At 44.4% G+C, this 24,370-nt stretch overlaps 1 protein-coding gene across 3 annotated transcripts in view; it reads right to left on the bottom strand.

The window, feature by feature from the left end:
• The window catches only part of FNIP1 (folliculin interacting protein 1), a 199,862-nt gene that overhangs the window by 110,604 nt on the left and 64,888 nt on the right, over positions 1-24,370 (bottom strand). The window lies entirely within an intron of this gene.

Genomic DNA, 24,370 nt, shown 5'->3' with positions numbered 1-24,370 from the left:
TGGGAACTGGCTGTTTGCTGCAGCCTTTTTCCTCTCCCTCTGCCACGGGGCAGAAATGAGGCGCCTTTTGCCCGCTTGCCCTTATGGGGCCGAAAGGACTGCGCCTGATAATACGGCGTCTTCTTAGGTTGAGAAGCTACCTGGGGTAAAAATGTGGATTTTCCAGCAGTTGCCGTGGCTACCAGGTCTTATAGACCTACCCCAAATAACTCCTCCCCCTTATAAGGCAATACTTCCATGTGCCTTTTAGAATCCGCATCACCTGACCACTGCCGCGTCCATAAACCTCTTCTTGCAGAAATGGACAGCGCGCTAACTCTTGATGCCAGTCGGCAAATATCCCTCTGTGCATCACGCATATATAAAAATGCATCTTTCAAATGCTCTATAGTCAGTAATATACTGTCCCTATCTAGGGTATCAATATTTTCAGTCAGGGAATCCGACCACGCCACGCCCGCACTGCACATCCAGGCTGAGGCGATTGCTGGTCGCAGTATAACACCCGTGTGAGTGTATATACATTTTAGGATATTCTCCTGCTTTCTATCGGCAGGTTCCTTTAGGGCGGCCGTATCAGGAGAGGGTAGTGCTACCTGTTTAGACAAGCGTGTGAGCGCTTTATCCACCCTAGGGGGTGTTTCCCAACGTGCCCTATCCTCTGGCGGGAAAGGGAACGCCATTAGTATCTTCTTAGGAATTACCAATTTCTTATCAGGGGAAGCCCACGCTTCTTCACACGCTTCATTTAATTCATCTGACGGGGGATGCCAATAACCTTTTAGGAATTATCAGTTTTTTATCGGGGGAAACCCACGCCTCATCACACACTTCATTTAATTCCTCGGATACAGGAAAAACTACAGGCAGTTTTTTCTCACCAAACATAATACCCTTTTTAGTGGTACTTGTATTATCAGAGATATGCAATACATTTTTCATTGCTTCAATCATGTAACGTGTGGCCCTACTGGAAGTCACGTTTGTCTCCTCATCATCGACACTGGAGTCAGTATCCGTGTCTGTGTCTGCCATTTGAGGTAACGGGCGTTTTAAAGCCCCTGATGGCGTTTGAGACCCCTGGACAGGCACAAGCTGAGTAGCCGGCTGTCTCATGTCGTCAACTGTCTTTCGTAAAGAACTGACACTGTCACGCAATTCCTTCCATAAGCTCAGCCACTCAGGTGTCGACTCCCTAGGGGGTGACAACTCTATAATAGGCAATTGCTCCGCCTCCATCTCATTTTCCTCCTCAAACATGTCGACACAATCGTACCGACACACCGCACACACACAGGGAATGCTCTGATAGAGGACAGGACCCCACTAGCCCTTTGGGGAGACAGAGGGAGAGTATGCCAGCACACACCAGAGCGCTATATATAGACAGGAATACCACTATAAAACGTGCTTTTCCCTTTATAGCTGCTGTTATTATTAGAACTGCGCCAAATTAGTGCCCCCCTCTCTTTTTTACCCTTTTCTGTAGTGCAGGACTGCAGGGGAGAGTCAGGGAGAGGTCCTTCCAGCGGAGCTGTGATGGAAAATGGCGCCCGTGTGCTGAGGAGATAGGCTCCGCCCCCTTCTCGGCGGCCTTTTCTCCCGCTTTTTGGTGAGTTCTGGCAGGGGTTAAAATACATCCATATAGCCCTGGGGGTTATATGTGGTGTATTTTCGCCAGCCAAGGTGTTTACATTGCTGCTCAGGGCGCCCCCCCCTAGCGCCCTGCACCCTCAGTGACCGAAGTGTGAAGTGTGCCTGAGTAACAATGGCGCACAGCTGCAGTGCTGTGCGCTACCTTGTTGAAGACTGATGTCTTCTGCCGCCGATTTTTCCGGACCTCTTCTTGCTTCTGGCTCTGTAAGGGGGCCGGCGGCGCGGCTCTGGGACCGGACTCCGAGGCTGGGCCTGTGTTCGGTCCCTCTGGAGCTAATGGTGTCCAGTAGCCTAAGAAGCCCAAGCTGGCTGCAAGCAGGCAGGTTCGCTTCTTCTCCCCTTAGTCCCTCGATGCAGTGAGCCTGTTGCCAGCAGGTCTCACTGAAAATAAAAAACCTAAAACTAAACTTTCACTAAGAAGCTCAGGAGAGCCCCTAGTGTGCACCCTTCTCGGCCGGGCACAAAAATCTAACTGAGGCTTGGAGGAGGGTCATAGGGGGAGGAGCCAGTGCACACCAGGTAGTCCTAAAGCTTTACTTTTGTGCCCAGTCTCCTGCGGAGCCACTATTCCCCATGGTCCTTACGGAGTTCCCAGCATCCACTAGGACGTCAGAGAAAATAAAAAAATAAAAAAGTAACAATAGGTCTGTTTATTTGTTGCCATATACCTGAAAAGCCATCACTTATACACTGACGGAGACAGGGACTTTCAATAAATGACCATTAGGAACCAATATATGTCAAAGCAATCTTTGCCAGTTTAAAAGATACTTGTTTTTTGTCATACAAAAGATAACGTGCAGAGCACTTAATGTGCACAAAGTACTATACATGAACAACCCAACATAATACCAACTGGTACTAGGAAACAATGGTTCATTTTGTCAGCCACACTGAGACACCCATTTAGCTGGACCATCTTTACTTCAGACTCGGCAGCAGATAACAAGCACTCATCACTTGGAAGCTGCCAGCTTTATAAAATATTTCAACATCCAACGTAAAAGCAAAAGGTTTTGGGGGGTTATTATTATGATCATCATCTTGATGTTCCCAATACCCCACTGCTTTGCTACAAAGCTGACAATTGCATACATTGTAAGTTTCTAGCAATGCCATTGCACTAACTACATAAACAGGATTAGAGAAAGCACACAATTCGCAAAGTGGTTTTGAAGCCAGCAGAATTATTAAAGGCAAAATCACCAATCACTGTCTTGATTAGTCTTGATTGTCTTGATTCCTGTGAAGAATAGAAACCACCATATTTTTTTAAGCGGCAGATTTGCAAACCACTGAAAAAGCGCCATAAATATATTAGATGGCTGCCATAAGCGGCATAGCTCAAAATCATGCTGTTTGATCTATACAGACAATCAGATAAGGAGACACAACACATTCATTCTGTGGCTAAGCATTCCATATTGAATACAGTAGAAAAAAAAAACCTGTATAATTACAGAATGGGGACAATAATAATTACAGAGTTAAATTAATGAGTTATTACTTTAAGACAAATACTTATTAATAGAAAGTTGCCAATATTGCTTATGAGGCCAATAAAGATGTATTTATAAGGGGAAAATCCATTCATATTATTGGTAAGTTTAGAATAGGTATGGCTTACCAGCGGCCAGCATCCAGACGCTGCGCTCGCCACGCTGTGGGCTCGGTGCTGCCCTCACCACAGGTTCAATTCCCACTCTATGGGTGTCGTGGACACCCACAAGTGGGAATAGTCCCTGCTAGTCAGCATGCCGACTGTCGGGATTCGGAGCGGGTGGGATGTGGGGGTCGGTATTGTGACCGGCGGTCAGGTCACATAACTACATCCCGAAATGGTGGCCAAATCATAAAAAAAGAAATATTAAGCCCAGAGGTTTGGATGTCAAACTTGTAAAGGGATGTGTGGCAGCTTCAATCCGCCATATAGTAAATTTCCACTGTCGTGTCTACAATTCCTTTATTGACAGTGCATGGCTACTTGTGCCTAATTTATTTACAAGTGCTGTGTTGTTATAAGATATTGCTATCATGTGCAGACCATAAATAGCTGACTAGCAGACATGTTTAAACAGAACCCTTAAAAAGGGATGCATTACTTTATCTTGCCTATGACAACTGCACTCCCCACAGACGTGAACTGAAAACATGGAAATGTCATCTCCTCCATTTCCCTACCGAGGGATGTCTGTAGTATGATCACAAGCCTTATCGCATCTACCTGTTGTCATTTTTATCACTCATGAGTCAGAGGACCAAGGAGAGTCTATGTAGGATAATGACATGTTAATTGCAGGTCGGCGTATGAAAATGTAACTTGAAACAGGTTAGTATTCTGCTGTTTGTTTGGAATGAAATGTTAACTGATGTTAATGTTGGCAAAATAAGTTGTTTTGGCTTGTTCCATGTATAACACTCACACTCGTGACTGGATCGGATTTAACAAAGTGAGCCTATGCCAAGGAAATGTTTGCCCCTGTCCTCAAGTGCCATGTCGCGCGGGTCTTGGGAAACAGGAAGATTTTACTTTCAGATAAAGATAAGAAACTTCTCGCCTCACAGTGGTGAAATAACCATTAGCACAGCATGAGGACTGGATTGTCAACAGCGCTTTGGTCTACAGAAAACAACGCGGCAGTAGCTGTTCATTTTTACACACTGAAATCATTGTGTTGATTGGGTGATATTTCAAAACAAACACTGATGTTGTAGCACAAAATGTCTTTGGTCTCACAAAAGTGAGAATCATACACCATCAAATAATTTGTCACGTTAATGTCACAACATAATAAATAGCTCATAACAATCTATGTAGCTGTTAAAATCTGTTGGGTTAAATGCAGTAAATTATAAATAAAGAAATAATAGTTTACTAGAAGCACTGTGTTTCCTCTCATCGTGATAGTCACAGTATTCATACAAATGTGGGATGGGAGGGGCGGGGGTGTATAATAACATTTAATATAAAGAAGAGACACCCAAGTTCAAATATAAACTCCATTAATTAGAAAGAGTGATTCCATGATTCCTTTGTCACACCAATCAGAATCGTAAAACACTTTTACTGGATCTATAGCCTGAACAATATACTCAATTTATAACAATCTACAGGACATAAAGTAGATTAAAAATAAAAAGTAAAACCAGGTCGCTTCCTCCAACAAAATAGAAAAAATGGTGGACTTTTGCCAATTTGGGACCTATTTCCTACATTTACGTGCTTGAGATTTTCAAGTGCTCACTACAGGGGGTACTCACGGAGCGATAATCTAAGTAATCTGATTAGATTGCTTAGATTTTAAGCATGATCACTCAGTGTGTACCCCCCACAGCGATAGCAATGCGCAGCCCCGCGCATCGCTATCGCTGGTGCTAGGTTGGCCTGCATGCCATGCCAGTGGGTGAAATGAGTTGCCCACCCCTCCCCCGTCCGTCCTCCCCACACGCTCAGCACACATCTCTCCCCAGATCTGCCCGTGAATACGGGCCTTACCAATGATCTCCAATTAGGTCTATTGGGCAGATCCGGCCACAGAGCAATAAGAAGATAGAAAGAGCTGATATGTTCTAAATCTAACAAAACTAATTCCCAACTAAACAATGACTGATATCAATTTGTCTAGTGATCGCTAAGCTGCTATCAATCCTGCTATCTTTAGGGATCACCCCTGTTTACAGTAAATGTGATGGCAAACTCCCATTCTGCAGAGAGCCTAAAATTGTGCAATACTGATGTTCCACCTGCACAGCATTGATTTGTGTCCAATCTTATTACCTACAAAAACATATGATCAACAAAAGCCTGCCCTGACAAATTACAAATGTACACAATTCTGGGAGGTCATGATAATTGGAGTCCTATTATTATCAGGAGCCAATTAGTACCAATAATTTGACAAATGACAGCCTACATTCAGTGTATACTTTGTTGCTACGCCATTTTACCTTTGGCGAGGTATAACCGGAACACAGATTCCTTTGTTTGAGCAGATTCATACAACATATAAATCATTAAACTTCTAGAACTGAAACTGGCCAGCCAATGTGGACATGTCAAAGTCCATACGCTTTAATGGGCCACTTATGGCTAAACTTCACTCCTACTTACTAAGCTTTATAATGTTATCCAGTCTAATATCCAAAGCATGGAAAACAGCAGGTCATCCCAACCTTCAACAGTGACGGCAGAGGCATTATTCGTTCTTTTGCCTACTTTATCCATATTGATGGAAAAACATCTTCATTCCTAAATCTGTAACTTGCTACAAAACAACAGTTCCTTAACTCGGACAATAGTAAACAAATATAAACACATATAATGGCTACATCTATCATCTGCAGCTTTGTCAATAACAACCACAAAACACACCACTGATCAGCTGTAGAGCTCATCTTGCCAGTTTGTTCTCCAGACACTTTCTAGATAAGTTACCCAATTACCTGAACCGACTTCATGCAGCCGAAAGCACTTACCGTCTAAAGCTAGGTACACACCTGAATGATGGTGCAACATGGCGATGTGATGTAACGAAATAATGCATTGACATATGGAACCACTACACGATTAATCATTAAATGCTTAATGTAACACCGCATCATTCATGGAATTGGCCCACCTGACATACAGCACATCAGATAAGCCGATGCAATGAGAACCGGGTGTAAATTATACAATGGGTGTACACACTATGCACTGGTTGTGCAGACTGGTCGAAAGTACCAAGACTACACTATACATTGTATAGCGTGTACCCACCTTTAGATGCATCGTCAGAAGCATGATCATGGCTCCTAAATTCACAACGCTGCTTTCTCCTATAGACTTCATAAGTACTGGAACATACCGGAATCATTTCAATCTCAGAGCTTTCAAACCTCCTGTCATTCAGCTCTACAAACATGTTTGTATTAGCAAAGCTTAATGCCTTTTGTCTGCATTTAGGTTACAACTGTAGAAGATGATTGCAGCACATCACGAAAATAGAGGTGTGATTATCAAGATCATTCTTTCTGATAAAAAATAAATAAATCCATGAGCTATATCTATATTCCAGACACACTATGCGTACCGGTGACACTGCTTATCACATGCAGGCAACAAGTATCTCTGGGAATTTGCCATTGAGGATGAGTCTCCCAGGGTACCAGACATGTGACCTGCTGGAGGGTGACTCAGTCAGTCATGAGTGAGGAAATTAGGACACAGAAGTACACACCACAACATCTATGAGTAGTACAGGCTGAGTCTCCCATATCCACACAGATTCAGTAGGGACACCTCTGCTTTCCGATGGTTCAATGTACACAAATATGTTCAGCATGTGTGTATAAAGATTATATGAAATATAAATGCATTCTGTGTTTAGACTTGAGTCTCACCCCCAGGATCCCTCATTGTGGCATACAAATATTCCAAAATAAGGAAAAATCCAAATATGCAAAATACTTCGGGTCCCAAGCATTTTGGATATGGGGGACTCAATCTATATTTCTCATACTTGCTTTAAAATCATGTAAGTATAAAATACTTTTTTTTTTTCTTGTTAAAGTAAACCCTTGATTGTGAGCATGAATAAAACTAGAAGCAGGGTCATTGCACATCAAATAACCCCACCAAAAAATGAAATGTCCACCACCCATCTCAGAATTTTACAAATTATTTTTTAGCTGAGAGAGGATGTCAAAACAACTATTTCTGCCAAATATCTCGACTGTCTGACAATTCGTTTACTAAATATTGACGTTTTAATTTATCAAATGATTTACTAACCGCAGCTTCTTTATCTAGTTTATTTGAAGTATCACGAGTGTTTATTAAGGATTCACCATGAAATTTGGATCCCTGAGGTAACTCATCCTCCCGAATACAAAGATCCAAACCAAATTACTTGATCTGCCTTTACATTTCGAGTTACGGTAAAAATGCACGTTTTTCGAAAAGACTTAAAAACGCTAGGTTCAATCAACATTAGATATCCACTTTTTTTTTATGTGCAAAGGTACACATTATTACAACACAAAAACTCAGCATGGTACTCTGTTTCATAGTGGAGGGAAAAAAATCATGAAGTGGGCGTTCAATTACTGTTGTATTGCATACATAACACAAGAAATCATGAAATTTAAAAACTTAAACATAACTTTAGTCCCTAACTTATTTAATGTCACAGAAACCATAAAGAAAACTTAAAGAAACCCATGGCATACTGGCAGAACCTGAAAAATATAGAGGGAAAGCCCTTCCTGTACAAATCGTTCATCAGGTACAGCAGTTTTACGAAGATGATCAACATTCTTGGATGGGGTGGTCTTCAGTTTGCCGACTGTCGGGATCCCGGCGCACAGTATACCGGCGCCGGAATCCTGACAGCCGGCATACCGACTCTTTTTCTCCCTCTTGGGGGTCCACGACCCCCCTGGAGGGAGAATAGATAGCGTGGCGCACGTAGCGCGCCATCGTGCCCGCAGCGTGGCGAGCGCACCATGCCCGCAAGGGTCTCATCTGCGCTCACCCAGCTGTCGGTATGCCAGCGGTCGGGATTCCAGCACCGGTATGCTGGCCGCCGGCATACCACTACTACACCCCTTGGATGTGCCCTGGAAAGAAAGTCTGTCTCTGTAAAAGTTCCAGGAGGAAAAAGAATTCACAAACAGAAAAGGCTACAACTAGTAAACTTGAAAGAGCTTTATCTTGCTTCCAAATACTGTTTTCCAGACATTCAGGTTGGATTGTCTAAGGTTTGTTTCTTATGACCTACATGGTGTGTTAGTTAGCGTTGCTGCAGTGTGTTTGTGAAACTCACCAAAACCCAAACAATTATTGTTTGTTCTTCAGACTCAAAAACTTGTATGCTTCATCGATGTGATAAATACCCAGGTCTGGAAGCACTTAGTTGAAAAACTTTTTCATGATAGTGACATGGAGGATAAGGACACAATTGTTTATGAGCAGTAGGTCCACACTGACCAAAGTAAATTGGTTACAATCACTGGCACTGTGGAACAATTCCGTGCAGAAAATTATTAATTTGCGTGTCAGGATGCAATTCAAGGATTCCACTGGGACACTTCACAAGGAACACTGCACCCATTTGCTGTATACAGACAGAGGCCCGCTCATCTACGCTGCGATGCGTGTGCACAACATATGCATCGCGGCATAGTGCGAAAGCGCTGTGCTGCAACTGATCACAGCCGGGGTTCGCTCCATAGGCTTCCATTGGCATGCGTACGTGTGCATTTGCGGGCAAACTTTCCGAGAGGCAATGATTAGCGTGGCTACATCTGTTTTCTCTGACGTCCTAGTGGATGCTGGGAACTCCGAAAGGACCATGGGGAATAGCGGCTCCGCAGGAGACTGGGCACAACTAAAGAAAGCTTTTAGGTCACCTGGTGTGCACTGGCTCCTCCCACTATGACCCTCCTCCAAGCCTCAGTTAGATTTTGTGCCCGGCCGAGGTTGGATGCACACTAGGGGCTCTCCTGAGCTTCTAGAAAGAAAGTATATAATTAGGTTTTTTATTTTACAGTGAGACCTGCTGGCAACAGGCTCACTGCATCGAGGGACTAAGGGGAGAAGAAGCGAACTCGCCTGCTTGCAGCTAGCTTGGGCTTCTTAGGCTACTGGACACCATTAGCTCCAGAGGGACCGACCGCATGGAACTGGCCTTGGTGTTCGGTCCCGGAGCCACGCCGCCGTCCCCCTTACAGAGCCAGAAGCAAGAAGAGGTCCGGAAAATCGGCAGCAGAAGACATCAGTCTTCACCAAGGTAGCGCACAGCACTGCAGCTGTGCGCCATTGCTCCTCATACACACTTCACACTCCGGTCACTGAGGGTGCAGGGCGCTAGGGGGGGGCGCCCTGAGCAGCAATAAAAACACCTTGGCTGGCAAAAATACCACAATATATAGCCCTAGAGGCTATATATGTGATAATTACCCCTGCCAGAATCCATAAAAAAGCGGGAGAATAGTCCGCAAAAAAGGGGCGGAGCTATCTCCTTCAGCACACTGGCGCCATTTCTCCCTCACAGCTCCGCTGGAAGGAAGCTCCCTGGCTCTCCCCTGCAGTCTACACTACAGAAAAGGGTAAAAAAGAGAGGGGGGGCACTAAATTTAGGTGCAGTATATATAACAGCAGCTATAGGGGACATAATTCAGTTAGTTCCTGCATTATATAGCGCTCTGGTGTGTGCTGGCATACTCTCACTCTGTCTCCCCAAAGGGCTTTGGTGGGTCCTGTCCTCTGTTAGAGCATTCCCTGTGTGTGCGCGGTGTGTCGGTACGGCTGTGTCGACATGTTTGATGAGGATAATGATGTGGAGGCGGAGCAGATGCCTATAGAAGGGATGTCACCCCCTGCGGGGCAGACACCTGAGTGGATAGACTTATGGAAGGAATTGCGTGCACGTGTCGACTCCTTACACAAAAAATTTGACGACATACCAAATGCGGGACAGCCGGCTTCTCAGCTCGTGCCTGTCCAGGTGTCTCAAAGGCCATCGGGGGCTCTAAAACGCCCGCTACCTCAGATGGCAGACGCAGATGTCGACACGGATACTGACACCAGTGTCGACGACGATGAGTCTAGTCTAATGTCCACTAAGGCCATTCGTTGCATGATTGAAGCAATGAAAGAGGTGTTACAAATTTCTGATATGAACCCAGGTACCACTAAAAAGGGTATTATGTTTGGGGAGAAAAAAATACCCGTAGTTTTTCCCCCATCAGAAGAATTAAATGAAGTGTGTGAAGAAGCGTGGGCTTTCCCTGATAAAAGATTGGTAATCTCTAAGAAGTTACTAATGGCGTTCCTTTTCCCGCCAGAGGATAGGTCACGTTGGGAGACACCTCCTAGGGTGGATAAAGCGCTCACACGTTTGTCTAAAAAGGTGGCACTACCGTCTCCGGATACGGCCGCCCTCAAGGAACCTGCTGATAGAAAGCAGGAGGCGATCCTGAAGTCTGTATATACACACTCAGGCATTATACTTAGACCAGCTATTGCGTCAGCATGGATGTGCAGTGCTGCCGCTGCGTGGTCAGATTCCCTGTCAGAAAATATTGACACCCTAGACAGGGACACTATTCTGCTAACAATAGAGCATATAAAAGACTCAGTCTTATACATGAGGGATGCACAGAGGGAGATCTGCCGGCTGGCATCTAAAATAAGTGCATTGTCCATCTCTGCTAGGAGAGGCTTATGGACTCGCCAGTGGACAGGGGATGCAGATTCAAAAAGGCACATGGAAGTTTTGCCTTATAAGGGTGAGGAGTTATTCGGGGATGGTCTCTCGGACCTCGTTTCCACAGCAACTGCTGGGAAGTCAGCATTTTTACCCCATGTTCCCTCACAGCCTAAAAAGGCGCCGTTTTATCAGGTACAGTCCTTTCAGGCGTGGAAAAGGCGGGTCCTTTCTGTCCAGAGGCAGAGGTAGGGGAAAAAGGCTGCAACAAACAGCAGGTTCCCAGGAGCAAAAGTCCTCCCCCGCTTCTTCCAAGTCCGCCGCATGACGGTGGGGCTCCACAGGCGGAGCCAGGTACGGTGGGGGGCCGCCTCAAAAATTTCAGCGATCAGTGGGCTCGCTCACAGGTGGATCCCTGGATCCTGCAAATAGTATCTCAAGGGTACAAACTGGAATTCGAGGCGTCTCCTCCCCACCGGTTCCTAAAATCTGCCTTGCCGACAACTCCCTCAGGCAGGGAGGCTGTGCTAGAGGCAATTCACAAGCTGTATTCCCAGCAGGTGATAGTCAAGGTGCCCCTACTTCAACAAGGACGGGGTTACTATTCCACACTGTTTGTGGTACCGAAACCGGACGGTTCGGTGAAACCCATTTTAAATTTGAAATCCTTGAACACATACATAAAAAAATTCAAGTTCAAGATGGAATCGCTCAGGGCGATTATTGCAAGCCTGGAAGAGGGGGATTACATGGTATCCCTGGACATCAAGGATGCTTACCTGCATGTCCCCATTTACTATCCTCACCAGGAGTACCTCAGATTTGTGGTACAGGATTGCCATTACCAATTCCAGACGCTGCCGTTTGGACTCTCCACGGCACCGAGGGTGTTTACCAAGGTAATGGCGGAAATGATGATACTCCTTCAAAGAAAGGGAGTTTTAATTATCCCGTACTTGGACGATCTCCTAATAAAGGCGAGGTCCAAGGAGCAGTTGTTGGTGGGAGTAGCACTATCTCAGGAGGTGCTACACCAGCACGGTTGGATTCTGAATATTCCAAAATCACAGCTGGTTCCGACGACACGTCTACTGTTCCTGGGTATGATTCTGGATACAGTCCAGAAAAAAGTGTTTTTCCCGGAGGAGAAAGCCAAGGAGCTGTCATCTCTAGTCAGAGACCTCCTGAAACCGAAACAGGTATCGGTGCATCACTGCACGCGGGTCCTGGGAAAGATGGTGGCTTCTTACGAAGCAATTCCTTTCGGCAGGTTCCATGCCAGAATCTTTCAGTGGGACCTATTGGACCAATGGTCCGGATCGCATCTTCAGATGCATCGCCTAATAACCCTGTCTCCAAGGACCAGGGTGTCTCTGCTGTGGTGGCTGCAGAGTGCTCATCTTCTGGAGGGCCGCAGATTCGGCATACAGGACTGGGTCCTGGTGACCACGGATGCCAGCCTTCGAGGCTGGGGGGCAGTCACACAGGGAAGAAACTTCCAAGGACTATGGTCGAGTCAGGAGACTTCCCTACACATAAATATTCTGGAACTAAGGGCCATTTACAATGCCCTAAGTCAGGCAAAATCCCTGCTTCTACACCAGCCGGTACTGATCTAGTCAGACAACATCACGGCAGTCGCCCATGTAAATCGACAGGGCGGCACAAGAAGCAGGATGGCAATGGCAGAAGCCAGAAGGATTCTCCGATGGGCGGAAAATCACGTACTAGCACCGTCAGCAGTGTTCATTCCGGGAGTGGACAACTGGGAAGCAGACTTTCTCAGCAGGCACGACCTCCACCCGGGAGAGTGGGGACTTTATCCAGAAGTCTTCACGCTGATTGTAAAATCGATGGGAACGGCCACAGGTGGACATGATGGCGTCCCGCCTAAACAAAAAACTAGAGAGATATTGCGCCAGGTCAAGGGACCCTCAGGCGATAGCTGTGGACGCTCTAGTGACACCGCGGGTGTACCAGTCAGTTTATGTGTTCCCTCCTCTGCCTCTCATACCAAGGGTACTGAGAATAATAAGAAAACGAGGAGTAAGAACAATACTCGTGGTTCCGGATTGGCCAAGACGAGCGTGGTACCCGTCACTTCAAGAGATGATCTCAGAGGACCCATGGCCTCTGCCGCTCAGACAGGACCTGCTGCAGCAGGGGCCCTGTCTGTTCCAAGACTTACCGCGGCTGCGTTTGACGGCATGGCGGTTGAACGCCGGATCCTGAAGGAAAAGGGCATTCCGGAGGAAGTCATTCCTACGCTGATTAAAGCCAGGAAAGATGCGACTGTACAGCATTATCACCGCATATGGCGGAAATATGTTGCTTGGTGTGAGGCCAAAAAGGCCCGAACAGAGGAATTTCAACTAGGTCGATTTCTGCATTTCCTGCAAGCAGGAGTGACTATGGGCCTGAAATTAGGCTCCATTAAGGTACAGATCTCGGCTCTGTCGATTTTCTTCCAGAAAGAACTAGCTTCACTACCTGAAGTTCAGACGTTTGTGAAAGGAGTGCTGCATATTCAGCCCCCGTTTGTGCCTCCAGTGGCACCTTGGGATCTCAACGTGGTGTTGAGTTTCTTAAAATCACATTGGTTTGAGCCACTTAAAACCGTGGATCTAAAATATCTCACGTGGAAAGTGGTCATGTTACTGGCCTTGGCTTCAGCCAGGCGTGTGTCAGAATTGGCAGCTTTGTCATGTAAAAGCCCTTATCTGATTTTCCATATGGATAGGGCGGAATTGAGGACTCGTCCCCAGTTTCTCCCTAAGGTGGTATCAGCTTTTCACTTGAACCAACCTATTGTGGTGCCTGCGGCTACTAGCGACTTGGAGGATTCCAAGTTACTGGACGTAGTCAGGGCCTTGAAAATTTATGTTTCCAGGACGGCTAGAGTCAGGAAAACTGACTCGCTATTTATCCTGTATGCACCCAACAAGCTGGGTGCTCCTGCTTCTAAGCAGACTATTGCTCGCTGGATTTGTAGCACAATTCAGCTGGCGCATTCTGCGGCTGGACTGCCGCATCCTAAATCAGTAAAAGCCCATTCCACAAGGAAGGTGGGCTCATCTTGGGCGGCTGCCCGAGGGGTCTCGGCTTTACAACTTTGCCGAGCTGCTACTTGGTCAGGGGCAAACACGTTTGCAAAATTCTACAAATTTGATACCCTGGCTGAGGAGGACCTTGAGTTCTCTCATTCGGTGCTGCAGAGTCATCCGCACTCTCCCGTCCGTTTGGGAGCTTTGGTATAATCCCCATGGTCCTTACGGAGTCCCCAGCATCCACTTAGGACGTTAGAGAAAATAAGATTTTACTCACCGGTAAATCTATTTCTCGTAGTCCGTAGTGGATGCTGGGCGCCCATCCCAAGTGCGGATTGTCTGCAATACTTGTACATACTTATTGTTAACTAAAGGGTTATTGTTGAGCCATCTGTTGAGAGGCTCAGTTGTTTTCATACTGTTAAACTGGGTATAGTATCACGAGTTATACAGTGTGATTGGTGTGGCTGGTAAGAGTCTTACCCGGGATTCAAAATCCTTCCTCATTATGTCAGCTCGTCCGGGCACAGTGTCCTAACTGAGGCTTGGAGGAGGGTCATAGTGGGAGGAGCCAGTGCACACCAGGTGACCTAAAAGCTTTCTTTAGTTGTGCCCAGTCTCCTGCGGAGCCGCTATTCCCCATGGTCCTTTCGGAGTTCCCAGCATCCACTACGGACTACGAGAAATAGATTTACCGGTGAGTAAAATCTTATTTTTTTAGGCAAGGTGATTGTGTGACACTTTAAACTGGGTATGTGTGTTATAAGTGATGCCCGTGACCGTGTAGCCATAACTGTGCATGCTTTCATTACGGTAGTTATGAAACGCTTAGCGGAACTATTACTAAAACTGGAGTGTGTTCATTACTTTAGTGATGGTGCTAGTAAACGTTTAACCACCCGCGCCAGTCTGCAAGCAGTGGAAACTCATCACATCTTGACACCTATGGACCTGTATAGCTGGGCTGAAAAGATACATGGCATAAAGTTTTTCTACGTGTCACAAAATGAAACACAAGACTGCAAAACCAAAGTGCTTAGCTCTCTAAAAACAGCAAAGACTGTGGTAGGAACACTTGCTCATCACCAACTTCGGCCTTTTAGTTATGATGAACGACACATACTCACATTGTCATCAGCCGACATGAAGACAGCAGGAACTAAGGTTTGGGGGGTATTCAATTACAGGTGAAAATACATTTGGCGGTTTTTCCTGATGTTTCACCCATATTTTTATTTTTATTTATTTTTTTACAGGCATTCCAATTTGGTCACTTGTAAAAAAAAAAAAAAAAAAAATACATTATCTCCCAAAAACACAAAGGTTCAGTGAAACCGGTGTGTTTTTGGTAGAAACAGCCCTGTTTCCGCGGATTTGGTTTTGATTGCCTGAGGCAGGTGAAACAAATTCCTGATAAGCCGGCGTGAGCTGCTGCTTTACAAGGCTAATTGGATAGTGCGCGGCGTGACAATTAGCCGCGATAATTTACCACGGCTAATTGCATAACCACTTTAGTGTCACTATGACCACAGTCACAAAAACTGTAGACAAAAGTGATCTGCAACCTGGAACATACAGTACATAGCAGCAGTGTATGATAACATCTGGTACATTAGGTATATCATTCAATATAATGAGGAGGAAAAAGATGTGCTGGTACACTTCATGACACAAATGCGTTGTCCTGGCTTTCAGTGTTTTGTTCCTTTTATTCACGTCCCCTGTGTAATGGAAGTGCTGGAAGGCACAGTGTGCTGAGACTTAAATTGCAGACCGTTACAACAGGTTCCAAACAAGGGAATGATAATGAGATTGTGGACTCAACTTAAGTTATGGACTCAAGTTATGCTTACGTTGTGATATGGATAAGTAAATACAAAATAGAAGCTGGATGTCAGTTTGTCTATTGCTTAAAAAAACTGTTGTTTTAAATGTAATTTTTATATGTTTGCAGAAACTTTGATTTTTAGTCAAAACAAAAAGTTAAGGCCAGCTGCGCAGGGTATCATAAGACTGCGGTTAGCTAGTGTTTTGCAAAATAAGAAATTGTATTTTGCAGAATAAAGATAATTAAAAGTAGGTGAAAGGTAAAATGTATTTTGATATTAAACAGTCATAATCACAAGATGTTGAGCTAATTAATTGGAAATCCCCCATAAGGGGAGTATATGAATTAATAATATATTCTGATAAATAAATTGTGATTGGTTTATGTATATGATTGGTCTACAAATTTGATTGGATCATGTAATGCTGTAATAACAAGTATATAAAATGAAATCAATGTGTCAATGTTCAGTTCATAATATTCTTTTATCGTAAGCCCTGTAAATTTCACAATGCAATAAATCTACCAAAGAGACTTCATTGTTCTTCAATTATTTAAAACGGCTATATCATTCGTTACATTTCATGATTTCTTGTGTTAATTATGTATGCGGTACAACAGTAATTGGACGTACACTTCAAGATTTTTTTTTCTCCACTAAGAAACAGAGTACCATGCTGATTTTGTGTGTGGTAATAATGTATACCTTTGTTAAGCTCTTTAAAAAAAATTGGGATATCTAATGTTGAATGAATTTAGCATTTTTAAACATTGTCGAAAAAAATAGTATTTGAATTACCTACCGGTAAATCCTTCTCTCGTAGTCCGTAAAGGGTACTGGGATCCATTTAGTACCATGAGTACATTCCTCACACTCCTCTTTCACCTTATCAGGAATATGCAGAACATCTCTGATAGCTTCTATAAGAACCTCTGCTCCCTGTGACATAGCCGCATCCCCCCACTCCAAGTCTACCTCACTCTCCTCCAAGTCTGATCCTTCAGCGTCAAAGTCAGACTGCAGGATATGGGCCAGATATCGCTTTTGAAGACAAATGGGAGGGGATTGAGACGCTGTTTTGGGGACTGAGTCTCTGCTCATAAACTCATCCACAGTCTTTTTAAGTATTGCGTCTCTTTCTCATTGCGGGACAATTTTGTAGAAAGAAAGAGTCAAGATCATTCCTTTCAGAGAATTATCCCACTCTGGTTCAGTCCCGCTATACTGGGAACCCCGAGTACCCAGTAGTGAGCCCGCTGGTAAAGAGGAACACTCCGCTGTACAAGAAACACACTCTTTGCCTGACATAATGTAAATGTAACAGCACATACACACACACACACACACACACACACACACACACACAGGAAAAGGTTAAGCACAATTAACCCACAAAGAGCCCTTCAGGGAGACAGAGTTGTTTGGAGCCACCGCGCCCTTATCGCTAATGCCAAGCTTAGCTGGGTTGCAGACTAAGTACCCTGATAGGGGACTTAATACACTAGTAATCGCTCCTCCCCTGTTCTGACCCCCCTGGTACCGCTGAGGTAATTTGGAGTCACACTGGAGGAGCTGAGCATCCCTGTCAGTCAGCGTCTGTGTCCACTGCAGAGGGAAAATGGCGCTGGTGAGCTGCTGGATCCCCTCATAGTGAAGCCCCGTCCCTTCAATGGCGCGCTAACCGGGATGCCGGGTTAGTACTCACCACTCTTCTGGCTCTGTTAGGGGTGGCGGCGTGCTGCAGGAATGCATGCTCGCCATGGTGGGGCTTGCGAATACTTCCCTCAGGAGCTCAGTGTCCTGTCAGCGGGGAACGGGACCATTAACCCTTCAAGACGTTGGGCTGTTCCCCCTTCCTGTCCCCCTAAGTCCCACGAAACAGGCAGGCTGATGCCACCCAACCCTGCCCGAAAATAACAAACATTTAAAATAAATGCAGAAAGCTCTTCAGGGGCTTCCTTCAGCGTGACCGGCTCCTCCGGCACATTTTCTAAACTGAGTCTGGTAGGAGGGGCATAGAGGGAGGAGCCAGTCCACTATCAAATTCTTAAAGTGCCCATGGCTCCTAGTGGACCAGTCTATACCCCATGGTACTAAATGGACCCCAGTATCCTCTAGGACGTAAGAGAAATGTGCGTTTTTACCGTAACTTGAAACGTAAGGCAGATAAAGTGATTTGGTTTGGATTTTTGGATTCAGGAGGAAGCGTTACCGTAGGGGTGCAAATTTTGTGGTGATTCCTTAATAAACAACAGTCATACTTCAAATAAACTGGATAAAAATGCCGCGATTAGTAAATCATTAAATAATAAAAATAAAAAATCAATATTTAATAAACGTTGTCAGACAGTCGAGATATTTGGCAGAAAGTTTTTTTTTACATCCTCTCAATTAAATAAAAAAAATAAAAATAAAAAATATCTGAGATGGGTGGTGGACACGCCTCTTTGAAATAACATGGAATGACCCAGCAGCATTTTTTTCTTTATTAACTTTACAAGTAGTTTAGTAATTGGAGATAAAATGTATAATGTCTTGTTTCTACATTATTATACAGGACAAAGGAGATCACAAGGAATTATAGAACCATATAAAATATGGTCCTATGCTTTAACACTTTTTGCACAGGGTATATAAATGTAACATGATCACACATATCTTTATATAATACATGATAGCGGATGTATAAATCCCTCTGATATCTATAGAGGACATCAAGCTCTGATGCCATTACAATGACCATCCTTATATTTTACAACAGGGTTTGTTTTACTAGACACATTTAGAACTAGATGTGCATTTGTAATGGACATGTTATAATAAACATATAGGGGTATATTCAATTGCAGTCGAAAGCTGCCGTGTGTTGGATCCATTCTGACAAATGCATGTCGGAATGGATCAGACTTTAATTAAATATACCCCTATAGTATATTTAGTATAGTATATACTATAGTATACTAAGCATACTTGCCTGCTACAGGATAGGCAGTGTGGAGGAGCGGTGATGCCATTATCATTATCACTGCCCGGCACCTGCTGCACAATACCAGGATTCAGTCCACCATGTAGCCGGGCTTTGATGACGCAATTTCCTCATCAGGCCCCCAAGTAAATAAGCTGAAATAAGACAAACCTTAATGTTGTATGAGACCCCTTAAATGACACAGGAGCCAATGTATTAATAATCCCGGCAGTGCTACAATTATTAACAGTCCATATTGCTACAGACTTTTTGTTTTTAAACAAATGTGTCCTCTTTAAGTACTTAATAAATATAGCCGGGATATCGTTAGCGAGGACCACTGTCCAAAACTGGCACAAAGGAGAAGTCTTTAACATTGTCAAAAGTTTCCTCTACAGAATCTGACACTGCTCATGCGTCAGTTTCCGGTGCAGACAGCTGCAGGAGAGGGATTGTAAGATCAGCAGATCCCTCTCCTGCGAGGATGCCTCCATAAGCATAAAGCAGTTTACATCATCTGAGGATGGTGTAAGTAAAAGGGACCAGACTCGAGTTTGGTACATAGGGGTAAGACCGTAGTCCCTATTGATAATAATGAGGACTGTGGTCTTCAGGACTAATTAGTCTTTTGCAGGAGATCTCTGTGAAACATTATACAGAAAATGTCGTTTCTACATAATTTTATGAAAAGAAAAAAAAAAACTGCTTGATAAATAGGACACAGTCTTGCTTACGCCCTGTACTGTAACAGTGTCACACCAGAGCGTGATTCCAGTTTGTGTTTACACTCGAGGAGCTTTTCCAAAAGCAGAACCTTCCTGTGTAGTAACAAAGAGGGGTGATTTCCAGAAACTGTACTTCCTCTAAAATGCATTCACACAGAACGGGACAGCCACCACTTTAAGCAATTTTAGCTCAAACAGTGGTATTATAGAAGAAAGTGAAGGCAGACTGGAGTAAAACACACTTCCTCCTTCTCCAACACCTAATTCAAAAGAAAAAGAACAAACTGAGCCGGTGGTTCTAGTTTACAGAGCAATAGCCCCCGAGTTACTTCCCTAAATGATGCTCAATGAAAACCGCCATCAAAGAGGAAAAGAAGATTTCATTAAGATGTATCACTTCCCCAAGGTCTTAAACGTTCCAGCATAACAGCATGTAATGGTCGATGGCATCTAATCAGTGGTCTATTTAATAGGGTGACTGGTATTATCCATCTTCTAGACAGTAACAAGAAATATACAAATAGAGGCACGTTTGTAGTAGATTTGTTGGAGTGCGGAAACCTGGCGGGCAAACAAATATTGCTAATAAAAATGTGTTAAAAAGGGATGATTAACAATTTTTTCTTTTTATACAGTGACATCCTGTTCTGTGCTTTGCACTTACTATTCACAGCTCACTGTTGCGCCGATGTTTCTGGAAAAACGCAGACATGTCCGGAGCGTTATGGGGGCGTTATCACTCCATAAAAAAAGGCGGTGGTGCGCCTCACTTCGCAGCCAGGCTGCACAGGCAGGGGGATACCCTTAAATTGTGTGGACAGTGACATGGTCGCAATTAGATTGCGAAAGCATTGCGGGCGGCAATAAGCATGCTGGGAGGCCCCCAGCCGCAAAACTGTAACTCATGCTGAATAAGGTCTTTAGACATGTTAAAGCTGCACTGAGATTACCAGGTAGGAGGGGAGGGGGAGTGTGGGAGGCGCATGGGACAGGGTAAATCTTTCACCCTACCTGGGAGAGAGGCTTTAAAATACACAATCAGTCCTAAGACTTTGAGTACTTTCAGACCTGTGTCGTCTGTAGACAAATTATTTGGTAAATGTATCTTAACAAGCTTATCATGTGCTTTTCTCATATATGCATAAGTATGCATTCGTGCATTACCAGATTTCTTTATTTAAAAAAAAATAAACAAAAAATAAACTATGCGCCGATGTGAACTAACGGACAAGGTTGTACTTGACACTTTGGCGAGCAACTCTTGCAGTTACATTTAGAAGATATATTACTGCCCCTTTCCTTTTATTTTTAAGGTTGACTGGTTTAAACCAAAAGTAAAAAACAAACTTTTAAAAAAAATTTTATTATGTTGTGACTGCAGTCATGACGCCCTGATTTCTTTAAAAAAAAAAAAGCGTATTATAAGGGAATCTCCATGGTATTACGCCACATTCTTGTTGCTTGTGGTCTTCATGTGAGTGAGCTGAGCCAATGCAGTAAACTCACACACACAAAATATAGGATGAACCAGATCATATGTACTAAATCTGCCTAGCATCAGCTAAGACTCCAACCTTCTAACCCCAACAATTCTTTAAGACATTTGCTTTTGCACTGACCAAAATCCAAGGCTGATGCGCGTTCATGAGCAAAAATACTGGGATTTTAAATTCCAACACATTAAAGAGGCATACCCCTTTAGACCGCCTAATACTGGTCGCAGCCCTGCATATATTGCCAGGTTGGAGACGTCAACGGCGACGAGTGCAGAAGTGATCCCCAAACGCCGCCTGCTCCTATACAGTGAATGGGTACTGTGTCGCATTGACCGTGCTTACCCATTCACATTGCACAGCGATCCGGGTTGAAGCCATATTCAACACTGGTCGCTACCAGGGCTTAAATACCGGGTCGCTCAAACCAAATTAGATCAACTGGACCATTTCAGACCGCACAGCAACCTCTCATGTGCAATAACCAAAGTTATTGTTGGTGGTCTGATAGTGGTGAAAGATGCAAAATCAGCCTAAAAACTTTGGATTGTTAATGTTAAAAAACATTAAAACATGGCTGATCAAGGTTTCTAATGAATATAGACGTTATGGTAAGAACTTACCATTGATAACGTGATTTCTCTTATGTCCACAGGTATCCACAGGATAACATTGGGATATGGTTGAGCGACAACGGAAATGGCACCAACACGGTCACAAGCTTTCTGACCTCCCAGGATGCATCGGTGCTTCCCCATATAATCCCGCCCACTGATTCAGTCAGATCAGTTCTTTCCACAGCGATTTAGGCAGGAGCATCAGGTAAAAACCTATTTAGGCGATAAGAACACACATGCACAACCTTCCATACAAGAGGGCAGAGGTTTAGTGATTGTCAAGATCCTCAAATCAGGTGCGTCAGGGTGGGATCCCTGTGGACATAAGAGAAATCACATTATCAACGGTAAATTCTTACCATAACGTCTATTTCTCTGGCTGGATCCACAGGATTATCCACAGGATAACATTGGGATTCCCAAAGCCAATTCTAGTGGTGGGGACGCTCCTGATTACACAGGAGGACTTTTCGCCCGAAGTCTGCATCATGAGAGGCAAAAGTATCCAAGGCAAAATGTCTAATGAATGTGTTAATGGAAGACCATGTGGCTGCCTTACATATCTGTTCTGCTGAAGCACCCTGTTGTGCTGCCCATGAAGGACCTACCTTACGTGTAGAGTGAGCAGAGACAGTAGCCAGAGTAGGGAGATCTGCATGAGAATAAGCTTCTGATATTACCATTCGGAGCCATCTCGCCAGCGTCTGTTTACTAGCAGGCCATCCTCTTCTATGAAATCCGTAGAGGATGAAGAGAGAATCTGTTTTCCTGATGGCACTAGTACGATCTATGTAGATTCTTAAAAGCTCTGACTACGTCCATCGACGCTTCTCCCGCAGATAGTCCCGATACCTGAAAAGCTGGGACTACAATCTCTTCATTCAGGTGAAACTTTGACACCACCCTTGGAAGATAACCAGATCTCGCTCTGAGAACTGCCCTGTCTGGAAAAAAAACTTAGGAAAGGAGACTTACACGATAACGCTCCTAAATCTGACACTCTTCTGGCTGACGCCATTGCCAGTAGAAAAAGCACTTTAGCCGTTAACCATTTAAGATCTGCTGTCTTAAGCGGTTCAAACGGAGGACCCTGGAGACATTTAAGAACTAAATTCAAATCCCAAGGAGCTGCAGGAGGAACAAATGGAGGTTGAATATGAACAACTCCCTGAAAGAAAGTACGTACATCCTGTAATTCAGCAATCTTTCGCTGAAACCATACAGTTAATGCGGATACTTGAACTCTCAAGGAAGCTACCTTCAGACCTTTATCCAATCCTGCATGAAGAAAATCCAAAATCCTAGATACTTTGAAAGATCTTGGATTCAAACTTTTTCCAGTACACCAATGAATATAGGCTTGCCATATTCTATGATATACACGAGCTGAAGAAGGCTTTCTTGCTCTAAGCATCGTTTGGATTACTTGTTTCGAAAATCCTGTAGCTTCTAAGATAGAGGTTTCAACAGCCACGCCGTCAAAGACAAGCGATCCAAATGGCTGTGACAACAAGGACCCTGCATTAGCAGATCTGGACATTGAGGGAGCAGTATCGGTGCTTCCACGGACATTCTCAACAGATCTGTGTACCAATGCCTTCTTGGCCAAGCTGGAGCTATTAGAATTATCGCTCCCTTTGCTTGCTTTATTTTTCTCACTACTCTGGGTAACAGAGATATTGGAGGGAACAGATATGCCAGATTAAATTTCCATTCTACTGACAGTGCGTCTACAAGGACCTCTCCTGGGTCCCTTGTTCTCGATCCGTACCTTGGAACTTTGTTGTTTAGACGAGACGCCATGAGGTCTATCTCTGGTAGACCCCATCTGTTCACTAGTGTCTGAAACACTTCTGGGTGTAATGCCCATTCGGTTTCCTGAATGGTGTGTCGACTGAGAAAATCCGCTTCCCAGTTCAGAACACCTGGGACAAACACTGCTGACAATGCTGGGAGATGGAGCTCTGCCCATCTTAGAATGGGAGTTACTTCCTCCATCAATCTTTTGCTGTGAGTTCCTCCTTGATGATTGAGGTACGCTACTGCTGTCGCATTGTCTGAGCGGATCTGGACTGGTCTTCCTTGAAGACTGTCATTTGCCTGAACTAGAGCCATGTAAATGGCCCTTATTTCCAACAGATTTATTGGCAGGCGACTTTCCCTTGCCGTCCATTTTCCCTGGAACTACAGGCTTCCGAGTACCGCACCCCAGCCTTGCAGGCTGGCATCTGTTGTCAGGACTTGCCACTCTTTTATCCAAAAGGGTCTCCCCTTGTTTGAATGGTCTGTCTGTAGCCACCACGCTAGAGACCTCTTTACGTTTACTGGAAAAACTTTATCATCTGCTCTTTTATCGTCTGATGATTCCTGTTCCATTTGGTCAGAATAAGGTGCTGCAATGGTCTGGAGTGGAATTGCGCATATTCCACCATGTCGAAGGTTGATACCATCAGACCCAACAGTCGCATTACTGCATGGACTGACATTGTCTGGGCGTGCAACGCTTCCTGAGCCATGACCTGCACCTTGACTATCTTTTTCTCTGGTAAGAGAACTTTCTGTAGGTCTGAATCCAATATGGCCCCCAAATGAACCATCCGCTGTGGCGGATTCAGAGACGACTTTTCCCAATTTATGAGCCACCCGTGTCTCTGTAAACAAACTATTGTCTGTTGAAGATGGCTCAAAAGTAAATCTTGCGAATGTGCTAAGATTAACAGGTCGTCGAGATATGGGAATATTCTTATCCCTTGTTTGCGCAGACAAGCTGTCATAACCACCATGATCTTGGTAAACACCCTGGGTGCTGTTGCTAGCCCGAAGGGCAAAGCTTGGAACTGTAAATGT

Source organism: Pseudophryne corroboree, chromosome 6 (assembly GCF_028390025.1).
Source record: "Pseudophryne corroboree isolate aPseCor3 chromosome 6, aPseCor3.hap2, whole genome shotgun sequence".
Classification (NCBI taxonomy): domain Eukaryota; kingdom Metazoa; phylum Chordata; class Amphibia; order Anura; family Myobatrachidae; genus Pseudophryne; species Pseudophryne corroboree.
This window is presented reverse-complemented; position numbering and strand designations above follow the sequence as displayed.